This window comes from Notothenia coriiceps, unplaced genomic scaffold (genome assembly GCF_000735185.1).
Source record: "Notothenia coriiceps isolate Sejong01 unplaced genomic scaffold, NC01 NC01_scaffold00037246, whole genome shotgun sequence".
Lineage (NCBI taxonomy): Eukaryota > Metazoa > Chordata > Actinopteri > Perciformes > Nototheniidae > Notothenia > Notothenia coriiceps.
Window position 1 is genome coordinate 26449002 of NW_011369947.1, and position 19021 is coordinate 26468022.

Here is a 19021-nt window from a genome sequence, read left to right on the forward strand (position 1 = left end):
TCAATTGTCTTCATTAATCAAGATGTTTGGAGTACCTGAATTGATCCTGCTGCTCCCAGAGTCCTGCCATCTGCCTGCTCTCATTACAGACTCATCTCTCGATGGCTACCATACAGATCACAGAGACTGAGTACCGCGTCAGCTGGCACTGCAAATGTGAGCAGGCCTACGGTGAATCTGCTCCTCGATTAGTACTTTAATGCATAGCAGCGCAGATCGCACTTCAGCTAACATGCCGAGCATGCGACACTATCTGATCCTGCTGCCCTGCTTGTCCACTAGGCGGTAGTCTACAACTACAAAACAATGTGGTACTATTCACTATTTTCAGCCCCATGATCATTGAGGACTCTATCCTGCAACATCACGCTAATTTGGATCTCAGTATGGTAATCTAGAAGAGTAAAGTCGCTGCCAGCGGGCCTACCAACTACAACAAAGATGAAACATATATTGCACCGTGATTTAATGTAATACACGTTTCAAATTGATGTCGACAGTAACAACATACTGATACCGGTTAGTAAAATTAACCATATGATAATTAATGCTTCTGACAAGTCTGCAGAGCAGACGCAGACACGAAAAACCTTTTAAAAAGCGTGTTTTCTAAATGGAGATTGGCTAAGCTAACCCAGTTTATGCTCCGACCGTCCACACTCACAACAACGGCCTACAGACATAAATAAACCAGCGACTGTATTCGCCATGACACAGACAGTCTGTGGTTTGTACTTGTTTAACTTTTGTCTACTTTCTGAACAGATATGAGGAGCTGTGAGCTCTGAGGGCTAACAGCTAACGGCTGTGTTGTTTTTCTGTGGTTCGCATTGAAGATGACGTCACGGCTCCGCCTACACTGCTGCGTTACTATAGTTACTGCCCCAGCTACTAAACTGTAATGGAAACGCAGCATAAAGTGAGACTGGCCTAACAAGGCCTAACGAGGCCTAACTATACCGTACTAAGCCGAGCGAGGCCCTGCAATGGAAATGTGCCATTATACAACACTTCACATAGTTACCCCAAAGCATATTATTACTTATTTGTTTTTAGCCTAAATGACTGTTTAATTCATTCTCTGACCTCGGTGCATACACTGCTAGGTTATTCACATAACTGTACTAGGTTAGATGAAATGTTTTATTTAAACTTGATATTATTGCTTTCAACTAACCTAATACAGTGAAAGTGAAATGTGTTGACATTATACATTTCATTCAAGTCAATGTTTTCCGTTTTTTCAGTATAATATATAGACCCTAAATTCCCGCCCAGACCTTCATGCTATACATAATAACATTTTACCCTGAGTATCTTCGGTTTTGTTCCATCATCATAGATTGACATTCAAGATTTTAGTGATGATGAGGATGAACAACAATGAGCTTGGAATGGCCTCTCAAGCTTTTCCTTTTGTCTTTCTTGTCTATTCTGCTTTCGGGGTTCTCTTCCCTGCTGTATTATACAGGTTTTTGTGTTAAGTTTCTGCAAAGACTAAAACCCCTGTGTTGTCCCATTGTACGTGATAGGGCCAGGCTAAGGGTTGGGACATCTGTGGTCGACTAATCTCAACAGAGCCGGTCAGCTAACCAATCAGAGCAGACTGGGCTCTGGTTTCAAACAGAGGGTGAAAAGAGGTGCTGCAGCACAGGCAGTATGAGAAAAATAAAGAGCTTTTGAACATTAAAGCATGGAGACATGTCCCAGTAGAGACACTCTAGTCTAACTGATATGAACCTGAACATGAGTAGAATAGGGCCCCTTTAAATGCAGTAATATCTGTATGGCCATCATTATAGAGGACTGTGTGAAAAAAGAGGACCATGTACTGTTTATTGAGAGGATTTCAAGCTGCCTCAAAAGGAAGGAAATGTTGAATAATCTACATGATCTTCCTTTAGGTCCCATGTTCGTTCAAATATTCAGATTTTCTATTCTATAAAAATATATTATAAATGTTAACTCTCATCATTCTTTGCTGTTTTTTCCTGGAATTTCTGATTATGTATACCTGCACTTCTTGATGAATGTTTAGTGTGCGATTTGCATGTCTGGTTTCAATGTGACAATGGCTCAGAATTGGAGTTGGAGTTTTCTTTAGTATGTGTTCATCTCCTTAGTGCTGAAGTTGAGCAGGCGCAGGCTCTGCTGCTGCTGCACACCTTTGAGTCCCGGTGTTAAGACATTTTAACAGCATCCGGGCGATGTTAGCGCATGTAGCTTCAAATCCCAGCGGGTCTATTCAACACTTGTTTGTGGCACGGTGGCACCTGGAGACCAGCAGTCTGATGTCTGACATGCTGTTGCCCATGGCTGCTTCCAGCTCAGCATCAATGGGGGATAAGCAGGCGTGTAAAACAGGCCCACGCCACCTGAAACTTTAATGCCGACACAAAGGCTACCAGGATCCTGCCCCCCCCCCACCCCATCCTGATGTGCTGGGGGACCTCCTCCCTGTCGGACACAGTAATCAGCATCGCAGACTTGTGTGATCCAAGTCCTGACGGTGTACGAGGTGGTGTACCTTAGCCTTCATCAGAGGACAAGATAATAAACACAAGGGACTCATTTCCAGATGTTGCAACAAGTTAGCTAAGAGGGGTGTACTCAATGTTACTGCCTCACACACACACACACACACACACACACACCCTGCTCCTAGATTCTGCCTGACTTCCTCCACCACACCGCCGGCACTCTGCGAGCAGCATGCAGTTAATTATTGAGCACCTGAAGAGCAGCACAGCTCTCACTGCTGTCTGCCTGTTTAAAATAGTTCTCCACAAAGCACACTGTGTGCTGTGCTGTACACACACACACACACACACACACACACACACACACACACACACACACACACACACACACACACACACACACACACACACACACACGCGCTGTTTACACCATATCAAATATGATGCTGCATCTCCACCATATGTCACTCTGTTCTTTGTTGTTCAGAGAAGCCACAGCTTCCATTCAGCCTGCATCATCCTAATAACAGCAATTATCAACACCATCATTTAGAACTCTTGATTTGTGGAACGAGAGGAGGTGTTGGAATTCAGATGAAATATCAAATATCCCTTTTCATCATTATTACTCTACATGCCAAGTGAGTGCATAATGACATATTAGCAGAGAACCTGAGTCATAGTGCAGATCTATTGATCTGTTGTTGAGCAGCAGACAAATGATCTTCATTGTGATAGAGTCCGGTCCAAAGCTACAGACACTTTGACATGTGACAATAATCATTTACAGTTTGACTTTTTTCTCTGTTTATTTGTGTAGTACATTTAACACAACAGGAGTTCACCCAAGTTGCTCTCAGTTGAGGCAGGCAGGTTATAATCTAGTACATTGAATACAATACTTTATAAAGTGACCAAATTAATCATAATATAGTTTTAAATATAAGAGAAATTGAATAAAAGCTAAATAATATTTAAGGGACTTTATAAATAAGTATCAGGGGACTTGTTAGCCTCAGGTTTTCTTTTATAAAGAACACAGGGGGTTACCATTCACAAAATATTTATTTTGGGTGCTCTGGATGCCCCCTGGTTGGCATCAATGCATCCACCGTTTGAATCTGCTAGCTATGATGTAGAATATAAAACAGCTATGTTACTTCTTAAAGGAAAATATCCATTGTTACTTATTTTATTAAATCTTTGAATATCGTAGTTGTGGCATGCTCCTTGGTAGTAAATAAATATATGTCAGCAGTATCATAAGGCATAACATGCAATTAAAGATAAATAATCAGACAATACAAAGCTATATTTTCTCACTTTTCTGTCCTGGTCTCGTTTGTCCTTTTGGATACACTTATTCATGGTAATTGACTGTCACCAGTGAACATTTGCTGTTGCTGGTTTTGCTTGAGTTGTATTTGTGTGGAGACATCTCAAAGCCTCCTTCACCTAATCATCACCACACTTTAATGTCCAATGTTGATGAGAGTTGAAAGAAATCAAGAAGACTGCAGCGACTTCAGGAACAAACGTCTGACCTGAGGCCTGTACTACGAAGCCGGATTTTCGCTTAGCGAGGTAACTTCAGGGTAAACTCTGGATTTCCGCCGGTCCTACCACGCTGGTTCTCTTCTTACCGGGGTAGATCTCCATGGTAACTTATGCTGAACGGCAAACCTGCTCCGGAGCAGAGCCTGTACTAACGAAGCCCGGATTTTCGCCTTAGCGAGGTAACTTCAGGGGAAAACTCCTGGGTTTGCGGTCCTGACGATGCTGGTTCACTTCTTAGCGGGCAAGATCTCATGGTACTATGCGTAGGGCTAGCCTGGATACGGAGCAGTTAGTGTTCCAGGATAAGAGATCATCAGTGAAAAGCACCGCCTGCCTGACCATCAGACTCAGCTGTGCAGAGTTCAAAGCTATATCAAGTCATATTCAACCCGGTACCACGGCAAGAAAGTGAACATGTGACGATTTAATAACGTGCTTTAACCCACTAGGTGTCCCATTTATATCAGCTGTGCACCGTTTGGTGTAAATACAGCCTATCTACATTGGATCAAATATAAAACAGTCAGCCCGGAATTAGTGTTGAGACAGCAAAGAGACGTATTTTGTGAAAAGAAAGGTAAGATGTTGTTTAATTGCTGATATAATTATGAATCCACGTCAAGTATTTCAGTTTTGGCGGCAGCTCTTCCTGTTTGTCCTAGAAGTCTTCTCATCAGGCGCTCTATTAAATAGAGAAACTACGGCAGATATGTAATATGTAAATGAAGCCGAAACCGTGTATTACAATGCCGTTATGTGATGACTCATTCCAAAGAGAAAATCAAGCACACTGCAGAAATAAAGTATTATTTTTATTAAAAAAATGTTTTCGGAATTCACATCGCATAAACACCATTTCCAACGTGCATTGCAGCTAAACCATCAAATCACAGGAGCTGAGGACCTTCCCTACGTCTGTTCCCGGTATTTTTTATGACTGATGTCTTTGTTATACACACCATTCCTTCACATTTAAATTAAAATGTACATAAAGTATTTCTTGAGGCTTCTAAAATGTTCTTTAATATAAAAACTAACGGTTCTAGGCTTGAAGAGTTTGGTAAAAATTAATTGAACCGACAGCGTGTTGCCTGGCAACACAATCGCACAACCGTCACGTCCGCTAAATTCCCATCCACAACACGTGGATTAACATAGATTTAATACATTAATGTAGCCTTTGTTTCCGCGAAAAGAGGTATCGACCAGCTAGGGCAACAAGAAACATCGGCGTAATCCGAGTGTGGACTATTAAAAAAAATCATATTATAATTGAATATTGACAAAATAACACACGACCGTCGGGTAGCCCATTTGCTTGGCATTTCAGGGTATATATCCACTGTTTGGGCCATTGTTAACAATACCATGGTAACTGTCCACGGTTTGAAGGGACCGAAATACAATGAACATCCCTTCACGGTCTTCCCAGCATGGTACAATCGTCAAATGTTCCACGTCTTGCCGTGATACCGGGTTGGTCATATTACAGGATAAAGGAAATACAGAAAACTGCCGTTGCAGGAAAGGCGCCGGCCACAAAATCAACTTGGCTGTGTGAACGTGAAATTAATAGCACATATCACCTCCAACATCTTCAGAAGCAATATGACCATTATAAACATTACCTGTTAAGAAAAGGCTACTTAAATATCTGCCACAACCATAACGTAACCGGGATCAAAGTAACGGTAAGTCACAGTTCCTTGTGGAGTGCGAACCTTGGATGTGTCCCCATTTATCCTCATCACATCTATAAATGGTATCATATAATCCCTTATCAATCATGAGTCCAGCCTTTATGAAGGCAGTTATACGGCCCCGTGCCAACACTTTTAGTGTCACATACCGAAATGCCAGAAAGTAATTTTCAGCAACCACATTAAGTTGACAAAACAATTCCAACGTAATTAAATTCAGATCCACTCGTCTCTAAGACGGAAGCCCCAGTGGATATCATAAACCTGGTAATGACCCATTCAACACTTTTTCTTTTACCAAGCTGCGATACCAATTCCACCCTTGGCGCTTGCAGCCTATGGGTTGGGCTTTTTATCCCTTGGGGATAAGGGTGTTTAAGGTCATGGAGTCTTAAAGATTAAAACTTCTTCATATGTCTAAATATTTTAGTTTATTTTTCCCCATTCCAGGGAAGTAATGAACGGCTTGCGCTGTCAGTACACTTTGGTCCATGGTTTGGTGATTGGTCAAATTGTTGCTAACCCGCCCTTTTCCCATTATGAACGCCGCACTCATCCCCGGACAGAGAACCTGGGCTGCAGTTTTTACCGAGTTGATAAACCCAGGCCGTCGTAGGACGCTTAGGCGAGATGCGTTGGTTTCTGGGTAGTTAAGATAACTCAAACCATATCCAGGGTTAGTGTGGACTGGGATTCGGTAGTACAGGCCCTCTTTGGGTGGCCTTTGTCAAGACGTTTATCAAAAAAATAAATGCGAGATCCAAAAAATGCCGTTCAAAGCAAAATCCAAACTATTTATAACGGTGCACCAATACATATTTTCAGAATTAAATTCAAGCAGTGAAAAGGTTTGGCGTTCAATGAAAAACTACAGGCGACCCTCCTCTTCCCACACACACCTCCCCAGGTGGAACAAGGGTGGGTTTAAATTACGAAAAGCCCAGATTCGCTAGCCGGCTTTACTTCCAGGGAAAGACTCGGGGGTACCGTTCCTCGAACTGGTTCTCTTTTAGACCAGGGCTAGAATTCCATTGGTACCTTATGCTGGCGCTAACCTCCCCCCCGGAGCACAGTTAGGTTGCAGGCTAAGGAGTTCAACTCAAGGAAGCACCTGCCCGCCTGGCTTTTGACAATCCCAGGAGCTCCAGTGTGCCCCAGTTGTAGAAAGCCGATCAAGTCAATAAAGGGAAAAGGAAAATACAGAAAAATGCTCTCCGTCTGCCATGAAAGACGGCCGGCAAAAATCCGCCGACTGGTGTGAACGAGAACATTAATAAACGTTAGGGGTGCACCGAATGGGAACATTCTTGGCCGAAAAGCCTGATAACCCGGAAAATGAACCAGTGGCGCCGAGAAACCCGAATGCCCGAAAATTTATAAATAGAAAATTATATATAATTATAATATATATATATAATATTTTACCAAGTGTTCAGCTACCCTGATTATTGGGAAAAAGACCAATGATTATGGCGAAAACTTAACTAAATAATAATCACTATTATGGGTCCGTAAACATTTATTCAGCATTTTTGGAATGCATTACAGTACATTAAGTCCAAGTCAAGTGCAATTTTCTTTTTCTCTTGTACGGATAACTTACAACAAAGTGCGCATTTCAGACAAAGCCAAGGGGTGCTTAAAACTGCATAAAACACTAGGCAGTAGGCCTACAACAAAATAGTGGTAAATAAGAATGTAAACAGCCAGGCCTTCAACAACAAACAAATGCACCTATAAACTTTTGGTTAAGATAACGTGTTGGTTGTGGAATGACGTAAAATCAAACCGGCGGCCGACAAGCACGGGCGCCGCGGACCATGCCGCCGGCTGGCTCACAGCCAAACACTGTCTGGCCGCTGGAAGATATTTTACAAAAATATCCAGAGGGAGGCGCGTGATTGCGAATTTTTACAACAGCTGTTCCAGCGCAGGGGGTGAACTGCACAAAGACCTTTCACCACTCAGGAATACATCCACCACTTGAACATCAAAACACCCCGGACAAAAGGCCGAAAGGCCGAAAGGGCCCTTTTTAACTCATTTGCCGAATAATTTTCGGCACGGCCGTAATAATTCCGGATGCATCCCTAATTGAATACATCACCCCATCCTTCAAGAGCAATCGACTATAAACATTAGCCGTTTAAGAAAAGCATACTTAAATATCATGCCAACCAACATAAGTAACACGGATCAGCAAGTAAACGAAGTACAAGTCCGCGCATATCCACAACAGTATAATATTCATACTGATCCAGCTGAGCCGTATCTGCCGTCGCAACACTCCACAGTGTCAACATTACTGTATGGCAGAAGTAATTATTTTTAATCAACACAGTTAAGTTGACAGAAAACACTCCCGAGACACAATGTAAATTAAAGCAAGATAATCCCACCTCGTGTCTTAGATGGGGCAAGTGGATACACATAAACCTGTTAATGTTCACTCTACGCATTCAAAAACCCCTTTTTCTTTTACCAGCCACCTTGGCATGTTGGCCAACTATGGTTTGCTTTTTATCCTGGAATACAGCGGTTACAGTCATGGAGTTAAAGTGCTAAAATATGTTGACTTTCTTCAGGAAGTATGATCGCTGCGCTGTTTGTAGCGTGGTAACCAGAGTGAAGTAGCCCTCCACTACAACATTTATAAATTTGAAAGTCTTTTACTTTGTTCTGCAAAGAGCAAAATAATGGATCTATTATCCACGGGTTCGCCACAACACACACACACACACACACACACAACACACATGAACACATGCAACTTCAATTTAAATAAAACATGCTGGTAAATGTCCTTATTGTCCTTTCACACACACTCAGGGGTGTAGGTGCTATTTTATAGCACCCACCTATGACTTGTGCAGACATGCAACGGTTGTGCCACCGAACATGAAACACACCATATCATACTGCCACCATGACAACAAGTCCCGGCTGCCACATTATTTTATCGTCCATTCTACTCCAGTGACACATCGTTTTATGTGGTGGGGACCTAACCTCCTCTAGGGAGGTCTGGGATTTATGCTCCCCCTGGGAAGTTTTTTTTCAAATATTGAAGTATTAATGTCATCATCTGGTGCCTTAAGCAAAAGCAAGAGATCTAGTGATACATCTGCTCAGCATCCATTATGGAAACAGAACTATAACATGATTGACTTTTCTTCATGATACTTTACTAATCACTGTCTCTTTAAAATGTATTCTTGTGGTTACGTTCCTATATCTATAGTAATTTCATACCCTTTTTTTCATTTTTTTATTTTTAATACTATAATGATCATATAATGCAAGGTGCCTATTCCTCGCAAATACTTGTTTACTAAATGGTCAATGAGATAACCTACACTAAAGTTAACTTTCTAAACACTAGAGAGTCCTTACTCGTCACTGAGTCTGACTTATAAGCCAGGGGTTGCACATAACTTTTTTTGCCCTGGTTTCTCTCAAAGACACCTGGAGATGGGTTGCCTGGGTGGGCCAGCTTAAGATGACTAAACCCGGTAACTTTTGGAGGGGGTTCTTCACTTTATTTTCCAGACATCACGGCACTGAACATCACATGCGAGTGAACACAGAACATCACATGCAGAGTGAACACAAGACAACCATTTACGCACGACCCAGTCCTCCTACAAGACGTCATCACTTACCCTCCGACGTGTTCTCCTCACTGTCAGACATGGTAGGCCGAGGATGTAGGGGCCTACTACTTTCCCTCTGGTTGAGTCTGCGACTTAGCTGCTTGCCATCCACCAAGTCAAAGCTGATTTTGGGTTCGAAAGTCTCTGTTGTCATCTTAGACAAGTGGATATAATCAAAAAGAGTATGCTAACATAACCAATATAACTACCATAGCCCAATAACAAATTAATGTAATCTTGTTTTATTTGTGTGTTCATTCATATCTTATTTAGGCCTATTACATTTATTTATTTATGCATTTCTTTATCTCTCAGTTTAAAGGATAATTCTGGTTACTGTCCTATAGTAATACCATTGAAATTATTTCAAACCTGTTTATCCCAATAATTAATAAAGGACTGCCTGGAATATGTGGTTTACATAAATTGTGACCAACCGTTTGAACTTAGACCTAAAGTGAAACTATCCTAAACACTCAAGATCAGGTAGTATATATTCATCCCGCTTCCATCACATTAGTATGCATAGAAAGTGACCAGGTGCTGTGACAGGTCACATCCTCTCCCTACTTATGCTAATGAGCTAAGTCCCGCCTCCCCCTTTGATCGAGGTGTGGAGATCTCAAGTAGGTGTGAGATCCCCAAGTAGGTGTGAAGATCCGTCGATAGGAGGGGGGGTGATGTGTATTCACAGATGTTGAAAAGCCCCACGTTGCGCCTTATGGTGATATATAAAAAATGTTTCAAATCACATTAGTATGCATAAAACGTGACAGTAGGCCCCGCCCCCAAGTGTGTGTGTGTGTGTGTGTGTGTGTGTGTGTGTGTGTGTGTGTGTGTGTGTGTGTGTGTGTGTGTGTGTGTGTGTGTGTGTGTGTGTGTACTAGGGGTTTCACCAACTAATCGACTAGTCGACTAGTCGACTACCTTTACCACTAGTCGGCGCTGTAGGCCCTAGTCGACTAGTCGTGAAAAAAATGGAGGTAAACGAGGTGCTGCAAAATGCTACAAAACACGTCCAAAATTCTTATGTATGGCAGTACTTCAACGAAGATGTAACCAACTCCACAGTGAAGTGTCAGTTGTGTACAGCTGTACTGAAGTACAATACAAATGCATCTGCTATGCGCAACCATCTGAAGATGAGACACCCGCTGCCTACAGCTAGCACTAGCAGTAATGCTAGCACCAGTGAGCAACGGACCGGCGTCAGCACTGAACAGAGGCAAACAAACAGCAAGAAAACACGGGTCAACAGTGATGCGGATGATGAGCTACGGGATTACTGCCAGCGGACACCTTATATCCCCACAATGGATAATCCACTGAAGTGGTGGGCAGAAAACGTGCACCGCTTCCCCCGCTTTCGAGGAGCTACCTGGCTATTCCAGCCACAAGCACCCCGAGTGAGAGGGTTTTTTCCCTGGCAGGCAACACTGTCACCCGAAAGCGGTCAAGCCTCCTTCCCTCACATGTCGATGCGTTGGTGTTCAAACCAAACCAAAAATATGGAAAGGTGGACGCTATCGTGGAGGACAGCGAATAAAGTGTTTTGCAATGCGCTGTTGCGCACTGGATTTACGTGGCATTTATGTAAACAAGAGTTTTTTGCTGTCGATTTTGGTGAGTCCAGTTACTGTTTGTTATTTACTCAGCCATGTAACACAAATTAAAATGCAGTGTTTAATGTTACTGTATGAGTTCCAATATAAAATACAGTTGTACATCTCTCTTTGTGTGTCTTTATTATGACGTAACGACTAGTCGACTAGTCGACTACTATTTTGAAAAATGTGTCGACTAGTAAATATTGGTAGTTGTGAAACCCCTAGTCTGCGGTTACTGGGGCTCATGACGTCAGCCATCCTGGTGGTATGACTGGGACGCTTACACATGAGGAAGTTTCAGCGCTGGGTAGCCGCCCTCAGACTAAACCCTGCGCGTCATGGCGCGCGGAGAGTGATGGCCACTGTGAAATGCGTAATGGCACTGCGCCACTGGCTGCACCTGACTTTTCTAGTACGGGGCGTGCCTATGGGTGCTGTCCTATCGCGGAAGGTGGTCACCACCGACGCATGTCTGACGGGCTGGGGAGGTATTTACGATGGTCGACCGGTGAGGGGTCTCTGGAGCAGAGAACTCCAATGGTCGCACATAAATTACCTGGAGCTTTTAGCGGTGTTCCTCACCCTGAAACACTTTCTGCCTTTTCTCAGAAGACACCATGTGTTCTCTCCAGTTACACATGCTGGCACACAAACTGATCTTGTGGAGCTGCGGTCGTCTCCTCTCTCTGAGAGCGACGCACGTACCAGGAGTGATGAACCTCGGGGCAGACCTGCTGTCCAGAGGTGTACCACTGTATGCAGACTGGACTCTACATCCAATGGTTGTGAGTCAGCTGTCGGTGCATTACGGCCGAGCCGCCGTAGATCTGTTCGCATCAAAAGAAAATGCTCATTGTCAGCTGTTCTTTTCAATGCGTGATCTAAACGCACCGTTAGGCGTGGACGCGCACGTTTGGCCTCCGGTCCTTCTGTACGCGTTCCCACCCCTGGCTCTGATACCCCCAACTCTGGCCAGAGTGAGAGAACAACGCCACACACTGATCCTGATAGCTCCGCACTGGCCTGCAATGTACTGGCTGCCGGAGATTTATCAGCTGCTGTGCGGGCAGCCGTTGCAGCTCCCACTACGCAGGGACATACTGTCTCAGGCGGGGGGGAACGATCTTTCACCCACACCCAGAGCGCTTGGCACTATGGGCCTGGCCCGTGAGTGGTACAATCTGAATACAGTTGGGCTCCCTCAGAAGGTGATAAACACTATTCAGAGTGCAAGAGCTTCCTCCACCAGGTCTCTCTATGACTGTAAGTGGAGGGTGTTTGAGGAGTGGTGCCTTCAAAAAGGACACATCTCTTTTCAATGTCCTGTCGGGGTGATTCTATCATTTCTACAGGACCTGATTGATAAACACAGAGCTTTCTCTACGATCAAAGTGTACCTGGCTGCTATTGCTGCATGCCATGTGGGCTTTGAGGGAAAGACGGCTAGCCAACATCCTTTGGTCTGCCGTTTTATGAAAGGGGCTCGCAGGTTCCTCCCTGTTTCCAGGTCACTGGTGCCCTTATGGGACTTGGCAGTGGTTTTAGATGGGCTCACTCGACCTCCATTTGAACCCCTGGAAGAAGCTGACATGAAACACCTGTCACTGAAGACAGTGCTGTTACTGGCTCTGGCATCTGCCAAGCGAGTCAGTGACATTCATGCGCTCTCTGTACATCCTTCATGCACTCAGTTTCCCCCGGGGCAAACGAGAGTGTTGCTGAAGCCCAACCCTGCCTTTGTACCTAAGGTGGTTGGCTCATGTACCCCCATTGACATTGAGGCATTTCCTCCGCCGCTGTGTTCCTCTGAGGAACAGCGGCCGAATTTGCTGTGTCCAGTTCGTGCTTTACGCACCTATATGGACAGGTCAAAAGAGTTTCGATGCAATGACCAACTCTTTATATCCTGGGCTAACCCTCAGAAGGGCAAGCCCGTTACCAGGCAACGGCTCTCCCACTGGATTGTGGAAGCGATTGCTCTGGCTTATACGAGTCAGGGTTTGCAGGCACCAACGGGCCTGCGTGCTCATTCTACTCGTGGACTGGCTACATCCTGGGCTTTGTTCAAGGGTGTTTCCATCCAAGACATTTGTGCAGCAGCGAGCTTTTGTCCGCTTTTACAGGCTAGATGTCTCTGCTCCAAGTGTGGCCCGCGCAGTGCTGGGCCCCGTGTTGAGACAGGGTTCTACCTGTTAAGTTCCATCTTATCAAGTGCAAAGTTCCCTGGAGCAAATCAGTCCCTGCTAACAGCAGAGCTTGCTTTTACTTTTTAGGAATAGTCAAATGTAAACATTTAGATCAAAGAGATAGTGTCTGACATCAGTTCAAGCTCTCCAATTTTCTCCTTGTGTTCGAAGTCCTTGCTCCAAACGTTTCATCACAAATAATAAAACATTTTTTAACTTAACTATATAGATTTTATAACAACATTCCCCTAAAGAAAGTCCTATAATTGACCTGGTTTATTGTAGATATTACAGTGTTGGTCTACACTTAACTATAATGCATTATGCGAACAAAACCCTAATTAGACTAGGTTTAGCCCCAATTAAGCATGCTGTAGACTAGAGGGTTAGCTCTAAATCTCAGGTGTGATAATTCTCATTGGCAAAGTACAAAGATCTTGACAACAATTAAAACCAAACTCTTTGGAGTTTGATGAAATAGAAAAAAAAACATTTGTACATCCATAGAGCAATAAGTAGTGTATGGAACAGCACTTTCTTTGTCACAACCAACTTTTGAATCACTTGATTAAAGCCAAGGAGAGCTGTGTGTGTACTGAGGAGTGAGTTGCTGTGAAATTGACTTTTTGTTATTAGTCGAATTTTGGGTAAAAAACTGGAATCAGGCAACATTTTAACAAGTTCCCCTGAGGATAGGACTGTCAGACTTAAACAGGCTTATGTTTGACACTCCTTAACCTTCATTTCATTGCACTTATTAACTCTGCCATAAGATTATTTGTTTGGTAGTGTTGTGCGTGCATGAGTTTGTGTTCCACTCTTTGTCTGTCCATTTCTAATCTCTCATACCACAGGACTAATCAGTTTGGCATTTTTTAATTACATTATGACTGTTTGCTTAAGGACTTTTCCTGTTGCAGAGATTGCCAGCTGTACAGTTACGTTGGTACTTTCTTTTTTACCCTTAAAATTACAATATTTTTTATTTGAATAGTAGGCTACATTTGACACATTTTTGAAGAGAAAGAAATATGTATATTAATCAGACAAATACTTATCACTATCTTGTTGAAGAGAGGTTTACATTTTACCCCCACATATATTGGTACAATGTATGATGAATTGAAAGGAGTGTGAATGTTTTATGCATTAGCAACATAATGTTTATCATAACAGGATGGATTAACTGCTATGTAGTGTCACAGAACTCTAGTATGCCTACATTAAAATGGAACTCACTTTAGTCTGGCATGACAGTGTGTTTGGGTTTGGTTTTCTCAACGTAGCTACCAAAAGGTTAACCTGTTAAGGGTGATCAACAATAGCTCACAACTACACAGTTATGTTCAAACTCATTTACTATGCTCTATTTTAAATAACCTACCCCAGACAGGTAATTGGAATGAAAGAGAAAACATAGGATACTGACTTTTTTCTTGCACTGTACACATAGTATGTACCCTTTAAATTGAAAGAAAAACAAATAAAAACAAAAAACATCAATACCAAATATATAAAAATATCAAGACCTCTTTTAAACAATGAAAAGTCCCCTTTAAAATAAGGAGAGCTCAAATAATGACCTGAAAACTACAGTAAGAAGAAGAAGAAGAAGAAGAAGAAGAAGAAGAAGAAGAAGAAGAAGAAGAAGAAGAAGATGGACCTTTACTTATAGCCTACCTTAATATTAATCCACACAATTTAAACACTTTCAAATTTCTTTGGCAACATTTCGATTTCCCACCCCTTTAACTAGGTTAATTATGTTATGCTCTGAACGCACATTGGGCTCCCATCATTAGAAGAGCAATATCACAGAAATTCACACATGAGTAACTCACGGTTTGGTTTCAATCCTTGAGAAAAAGTTTGGAGTCCGAAAGAAGAACCAGCAGGCAGTGGCGATAAAGAACAAAAAAAAACACGTAGGCCTATGGCCATTTCTGTGTAGCAGTGGCGACTTTTGATCCAGCAATTAGACGTTAGCAGTTACTAACTGTTAGCAGTTACTAACTGCTAACGCCAGTTAGTCGACGTTAGCTTAGCAGTGAGTCGACTTTAGCTTAGCAGCTAGTCAACGTTAGCTTAGCAGTTAGCACAGACACACTCAATGATTTCACCCTAATCAACTGATATTTAACAAGAAGTGTGTGTCCTGGTCTACTGAAAACAGATTTCTTCTGTTTGGCTACATATTTACCAGGCTAAACTACCCTGGTGTTTTACATAATGGATGTAGGCTACATCACAGCATGTAGGTTGCAAAAGTCTCACGGCATTTCGTGTTATAGTCACAACATTAATCTATTGATTCGTGTTCACCAACACAATTTCGCCATTTTTTTCGTGTCACACAGAACGATTTTAAAAGCAATGTAAATAATAACAAATTTGAAGGAAAAACAGATTAAAATAAATACAGATTTCAGTATTCTGACACAGAACAAATTTAGAAGCTTCGTGCCTGCACCAAATAATAACAAATTAGAAGGAAAAAAAGATGACAACAAATACAGATTTCAGTATTCTGAGGCTCTTTTGCCACATTTATACATGTACATTATACAATTTAAAATAAAAGGGATAGGGTTAGGCTTGGGGTAAGATATTGAGTAAGAACATGTTTTTATAAACCATACAGCTTCTGGTCTTCCAAGACCCGACCGGACAAAAATACCTGGTGCAGGCATGAAACATACTACCAATAGAAATACATTGCTTTTAAAATCGTTCTGTGTGACACGAAAAAAACGTTGGTGAACACGAATCAATAGATAAAATGAATTTCGTGACTATAACACGAAATGCCGTGAGACTGGGTTGTGTAGGCTTACTCCTGTTTTTTTCCCTATTTCTTTGTGTTTTCTTTCACCCTCCCTCTTCCTGACCTACAACCAATTATCACAGGCACTAACTGGTCCTGACAGGAACCAATCATCAAAATAGCTGAAACTAAATGCACAATTAGTGTATTTTTATAGTTCTCCGCACTGTTTGCCTTCCCATTTGTGTTCAATTATTATCATTATCATCAGTTAATCACATTAGGCCAAATCAGTTAACTTGCCTTGCCGGATTATTTTCCTGAAGTGTGTTTATTTGTTTTAATCCATTACATTACCCCACTACACATAATATTGTAGATGTTTGGAGAGTTGGACTATTAAAAGTAGACCTATGCAATTCTGGTATTCACTTTTAAGAAGTGAAGTATGGACAATTACAACATTTTAATCTTATTCTCATACAACATTTTACACAACCAACACTCAAAGGAGGAGAAAAATAAAAGGTCTTTCTCTCTCGTTCTGTAGATCTGCCAATTGGATACCATTCCTTGGCCTCCAGACAGTGTGGATGTGGGAGAGAAAAGAAAACAAGTTGGGAAGTAACAGACAGTGAGCGAAAGAAAGACAAAATGAAGAATGACCGGATAAAGGATTTGTAACTGAAACAGAGAACAAATCTACAAGATAAACTTCAACACTGAAACCCCCTTTCCCACCCTGAAGTATAACATCTCATCACAGATGCTGGCCTGATTCCTAAAAGTCCCTTTTAACAATTGATCTATTTCTCCTGTAACAGATTAATATACTGTCCTTTGCACTCCCTGTGTCCGTTAAACTTGGTCTTGAAATGAATTTGCTCACCAAAGCTTTCATCCCTCCACCTCTCTTCTGTCTCTTTCGATGGTTAAATGTTTGAGAGATTGCTAGCTGTGGCAGTGAAGCATACTGACAATGGGAGGCAGAAACTGAGGTCTTGCATGATGGGTGGTGGGGGAGACAATTGCTCTATGTTAAGGTGATACAGCAGTTTGATAAAACAGCTGAGATATTGGTCTCAGCTCCAAACCTGACCGAATCCCAAAGAGATTTCCCAGCACCTCCCACTGACAGACGACAAAGCAGCCTCCACAAAGCATTTATGGAACGGGTGTCGCCATTCAAAAATATATCAAGCACTTTTAATGTATGCATGACAAGAAAAGTGCCAACTCATGCTTAATGTATTATGATATTACTAGAATGATGGTGTATCTATAGATATGATTTGCGATTATAGAATTGTTTTGGGCTTTTCTTGTTACTAAAATCAGCATGCTTTGGAAACAAATCTAGATATTAAGAAAAATAATATATTCTATATAACATACTGATATGGTATGCAATGAAATAAATATTTTCAGGCACATCAAAAAAAACAATCACCTATGTAAAAACAGCTTGAACTGAAGGAAACTGACACAACCCTTTTAAAGACTCATATTGGTACACATCCCTTTATTAAACTAATAAATGCCATAGCAGTCTGCTCCTCCATAGTGACATTAGTATGTGCCACTAGAACCTCACAAGTTATCTTTCATCTTGTTATGAATACAGTTCTGCATAATCCCATATGTAATCAAAGTTGTGTTTTTTTCAAACTACAAACACAAATGTTAGAGCCTAAATTATTAGAAAGTATAGTGGGCTGAAAAAAGAATAAATAAAAAACAAATCCTCAATGAACTTTTCTTGACACAAGACATTTAATACAGTTGTCCAAAAGGTTAATTCGCTGTGGAGAATCAACATTAAATGTTTATTTTTTTGTAATAATTCAAACTCAAATATAATCACTATTATTGCAATAAGGAGTATAGCATAAAGTGCCAGTATACTCTTATTTCATATATTATATTGCTGCAGATTTTGTTTCAGTTTCTTTCATCAAAAACTGAAGAAATGGGAAGATGTCCTTTGTATTGCACTGGGGAATGTTATCTATTCTCTGTGAACTCCTTCCTAAAAGAAATGGGATTGGCTCTTTACTGTTGTGATTGTGCAAGAAGAGGAGGTGACAAATTCCCCAAACCAGGTTATATACCCTATTGATATCAGTGTGTCACATGTGTAATTCACTTCTCTAAGCAAAACTCCCTCAGTAGAGTACAGGGCAGATCATATGGAGACCAACAGCAGAGAAGCACTTCAAGAAGACTATGATGCATTTGATATCTCTGATGAGCTTGGATTCATCCTAGAAGAGCCACTGGTATGTTCAGTTGTTCTCTTATTTCTTCTCACAAAGGATATCTGAAACAAGGATGCAATATGTTATGAAAAAACAAAACTAGACTGGATATTCTCTATTTGCTTACCACTGAGGACTATTTCCTCTTATCCATCTATTGCCTTTGTTAAAGTATTTTGTGTACAGCACAACTATTCCCTCTGGTCTGGGACTCATAATGTTTGTTTCTAAGTAAGATTATAAGGGACAATTGATCTGGAGAAGGTCTGTTTCTTCTTTAGCCAACCATGACCAATATTTGTTTTACCAATATAATGGCTAATTTGGATATACTTGCTTAACTCACTTCTTCTTATCTAAGGATATACCAGGAATAAATAGTATATAATCAAAAGATCAGTCGACAGTCTAGAGAATTGTAAACGTTGCAAGACGTACATATCAGTCAGTATGGATGTTCATTCTGTGTGACTGGCGAAGCCACACTATAGTATTCAACATACTTATTAGTGCAAATGTTGTTCAACAGTATTCCACTATTGTTCACCAACACACTTATTCGGTTTCTGTAGCTAAAAGCAGCTATTAGGCCATTCCCTGTTTTCTGCTTGGTTATTTTTTTTTCCAGTTTTCTACTGGCTCCCGTTTAAATTGCTTTCTCTGTCTGATTGAAAGCACTAGGCATTCCCTGACATGCAGTTCAGAAATACAAGAGCTGATGATGTTACTGATTACACTCTACATGAAAATCCCCATTGCAAAGAAACATTTTAAAACATCAAAAGTCATTTTATTGTTATTATCCTTCAGAATCAC